Source organism: Mastomys coucha, unplaced genomic scaffold, assembly GCF_008632895.1.
Source record: "Mastomys coucha isolate ucsf_1 unplaced genomic scaffold, UCSF_Mcou_1 pScaffold14, whole genome shotgun sequence".
Classification (NCBI taxonomy): Eukaryota; Metazoa; Chordata; class Mammalia; order Rodentia; family Muridae; genus Mastomys; species Mastomys coucha.
In genome coordinates, this window is record NW_022196896.1 from 104,450,488 (window position 1) to 104,454,617 (window position 4,130).

The 4,130-nt window shown below is 45.0% G+C and overlaps 1 pseudogene; it reads left to right on the plus strand.

Moving 5' to 3' along the window:
- Positions 1-3,690: 3,690 nt before the first annotated feature.
- LOC116089472 lies at positions 3,691-4,129 on the plus strand (annotated as a pseudogene).
- The last annotated feature ends 1 nt before the right edge of the window (position 4,130 follows it).

The window sequence follows — 4,130 nt, forward strand, 5'->3', positions numbered from 1 at the left end:
AAAGTAAGCAAAGTGAACAAAAGTGAACACTGTTTTGACATGAATTCCTGCCTTCAGCCTCCAATAGGCATCCGGTGACCACTGGATTTGGGATGGTAGCTACACCTGCTCCATATGTATTTTTCAGGGAACATCTTGCAAAAGGTCACTTCAAAGGAATCTAGAAATTCTAATTGAATTGGGGAGGGAGAAGAAGAACAGCAAGAATTAAGGAGAGCCGGGGTGGGTGAGAGGCTGCGGAACGAAATAAGAGACCCAAGAGTGTGGAATCTCAGGGTCTGTTACATTAGAAATCCCAAGGTAAAAGGCAGGCAGCTGGCAGGTTGAAGTGAATCCTGCTGAACTTCATGAAAGTAGTCACAACCCTGTAGGGAGAACTCAAGTTTAAAAGGCCTTTTGAGTTTGGAGTTGGTTATGAACATTCGAATGCCTATTATGGTCATGCCAACACTGTTCAAAGACCCAATAATATATGTCACTGCACCCCTTATGTAACTTGAGACTTTTTCTCAGTACCCATAAATACAAGAAATCCAATTAAAGGAGCTCAGATGACTAAAGGGGGACAGGTGACACAGCAGCTGTCGGGCTTCCCACTCCCCGTTGCCATGAACCAAAAACTGTTATAAAAAAAGGAGGTCTGTCGCTGGGGTGAGGAGGGACTGTCCGGTCACTACAGAGTTTTCCTTGAGGTTGTAAGTCCATCCATCAGAATCCACATTTAAAACACGTCGAACTTAGTGGCACATGCTTATAATCCAGCACTAGCCCTGGGAAAACAAGCAGATCACTGGGAGTTGCAGGCCAGCCACCGAGCCTACTTAGAGAACTCTAGGCCAGCGAAAGACCTGCCTCAAAGGAAGAAGAGGGCCAGGTAAGAAGACACCCAAGGTGGTCCACTGGCTTCCATGCATACCTGTTCACATGTAAACATGCACAGACATATACATACAAAATAAATAAAGGTTTTAGTATATGTATGTGTGTGTTTCTATGTATGTGTCTGTATGTCTGTGTGTGTCTGTATGTGTATATATCTCTGTGTGTGTATGTCTATGTATGTGTGTCTCTGTGTGAGTATGTATCTCTGTGTATGTACTGGCTGGTTTTGTGTGTCAACTTGACACAGGCTGGAGTTATCACAGAGAAGGGAGTTTCAGTTGGGGAAGTGCCTCCATGAGATCCAGCTGTGGAGCATTTTCTCAATTAGTGATCAAGGGGGTAGGGCCCCTTGTGGGTAGTGCCATCCCTGGGCTGGAAGTCTTGGGTTCTATAAGAGAGCAGGCTGAGCAAGCCAGGGGAAGCAAACCAGTAAGGAACATCCCTCCATGGCCTCTGCGTCAGCTCCTGCTTCCTGACCTGCTTGAGTTCCAGTCCTGACTTCCTCTGGTGATCAACAGCAGTGTGAAAGTGTAAGCTGAATAAACCCTTTCCTCCCCAACTTGCTTCATGGTCATGATGTTTGTGCAGGAATAGAAATCCTGACTAATACAGTATATGTGTCTGTATGTGTGTCTATGTGTGTTTCTCTGTGTGTGTGTGTCTGTATGTGTCTCTGTGTATGTATGTCTGTATGTATGTGTCTCTGTGTATGTGTCTTTATGTGTATGTATGTCTATGTGTGTGTCTCTCTGTCTGTATGTGTCTCTGTGTGTGTATGTCTGTATGTATGTGTGTCTCTGTGTGAGTATGTGTCTGTGTATGTGTCTGTATGTCTATGTATCCCTGTGTCTCTATGTGTGTCTGTATATTTATGTGTGTGTGTGTCTGTATGTCTATGTATCTCTGTGTGTCTCTGTATATTTATGTGTCTCTGTGTGTGTGTGTGTGTGTGTATGTGTGTGTGTGTATGTGTATGTCTATGTGTCTATGTATTTCTATGTGTGTGCATCTATGTTGGGAGGCCCAAGGTTGACATCTAGCTTTTTCCTCAGTCAGTCTCTGCATTGCATACTGAGGTAGGGTGTTGTTCAGCACTACCCTCTGAGCTTAACAACCATCTTTAATCACACCAGCTGTATCTGCTTTCAAGAGTGCATCAGGCTCTACTCTGGAGACTGTTGACAGTCCCTCAAAGAAGGAGGGGGTACATTGGTCCATCACCCGTACATCTGGCTCCTCCTCTCAGTCACTTGCATGCAGTCCTGTCCTAATTTCAAGTGTTTCTGGGAGTAAGTAGGGCAAGCTGGTACTCCACCTATATGGATGGCTATATGGAAGCCATCATCTATGCTTGGTGAAGAGGTACCAGTGTGGCTGTTTGGATGTCCCCCACACTCCTATCAGTAACCCCCTCATGCTGTAATTAAGCCCAATAAACAAACTGGTTCCCCCATGTTGAACACAGTGGAACTGTACTTTGGTTTGTCCTATTTAAAAAAGAAAAAACTACTTTATTTATTTATTGTTTGTGCACATGGATGCTCATAACAAATTTCAGGATTCAGTTCTCACTGTCCAACATGTAAGCTCCAGGGATCGAACTCAGGTCACCCAGCTTAGCAGCAAACATCTTTCCCTGCTAGCCATTCTGCTGGCCCTGCTTTGTCCTTTCTGTTCAGACCCAGACTCCAGCCCTTAGAATGGATCCTTTCACATTCAAGGTCTTCTCACATGAAGTAACATAATCTACCTAATTCCCCTCACTGGGGATAACCTGAAGCTTGTTTCCTAAGTGATTCTAGACCTTATCAAGTTGACAAGCATTATTAACCAGCACACCATTTCAGAAAACTAAAACCAGAGCTAAGTATGTAGCACGGTTGGTAGAACACTTGTCTAGCATGAATGATGATCCCCAGTACCACATAAACTGACTAGTGGTGCATACTTGTAATACTAACACTTGGGAGCTAGAAACAGAAGGACCATTGTTCAAAGCCAGCCTCAGCTAGATAGTAAGTTCAAGTCCAGCCTGGAATGCATGAGATGCTGTCTCAAGCAGGCAAGCAAACAAAAAACAGTAATATAAATAATCAGAAGTAAACTATGGGCCAGGCAGTGGCAGTGCACACCTTTAATCCTAGCACTTGGGAGGCAGAGGCAGGCAGATTTCTGAGTTCTAGGCCAGCCTGGTCTACAAAGTGAGTTCCAGGACAGCCAAGGCCTACACAGAAAAACCCTGTCTCAAAAAACCAAAAAAAAAAAAAAAAAAAAAAAAAAAAAAAGAAGAAGAAGTAAACTATGAATCATGGGTAATAGAACAAAGCTTTGGCTCTTGTGACACCCTCGGATTCAGTCACTTTGCTACATGTGTGAAGTATTCCTTTCTTTCAAGACACTAGAAGCAGAGGGTCGGGGGGAATGAAGCAAGAACCTTGTATTGACAGAGCTCAAGCAAATCTCCTCAGTATCATAGCCATTTCCACAGTGCATCACTGTGAAGCCCAGGACCTTGACCCGCTAAGCCCACTGCCACCCCCATGCCTAATTCCTCTTGACGTGAAACCAAGTGACCCAGAACACTCAGCCAAGCTGCTTCTGTAACCAGAAGCAAAGAAAGAAGGAGACGTGGGTAGAAAGAGACCCTTGCTCAAGGACAAAGTCGTTTTCCCCAAGCCTCAGCCAAACCACTTTAAAGAAAGTTTTCCACAGCCATTGCAGTACATTGAGCTCCATAGAGACAGCACCGGGGCAAGCGAGAGCCGGACGGGCACTGGGCAACTCTGTGCCTAGTGGAGGAAAATCAACTAAACATGGGCAAAGGAGATCCTAAGAACCCTAGAGGCAAAATGTCCTCATATGCATTCTTTGTGCAAACTTGCTGGGAGGAGCACAAGAAGAAGCACCCGGATGCTTCTGTCAACTTCTCAGAGTTCTCCAAGAAGTGCTCAGAGAGGTGGAAGACCATGTCTGCTAAAGAAAAGGGGAAATTTGAAGATATGGCAAAGGCTGACAAGGCTCTTTATGAAAGAGAAATGAAAACCTACACCCCCCCCAAGGGGAAACCAAAAAGAAGTTCAAGGACCCCAATGCACCCAAGAGGCCTCCTTCGGCCTTCTTGTTCTGTTCTGAGTACCGCCCTAAAATCAAAGGCGAGCATCCTGGCTTATCCATTGGTGTTGTTGCAAAGAAACTAGGAGAGATGTGGAACAACACTGCAGCTGATGACAAGCAGCCCTATGAGAAGA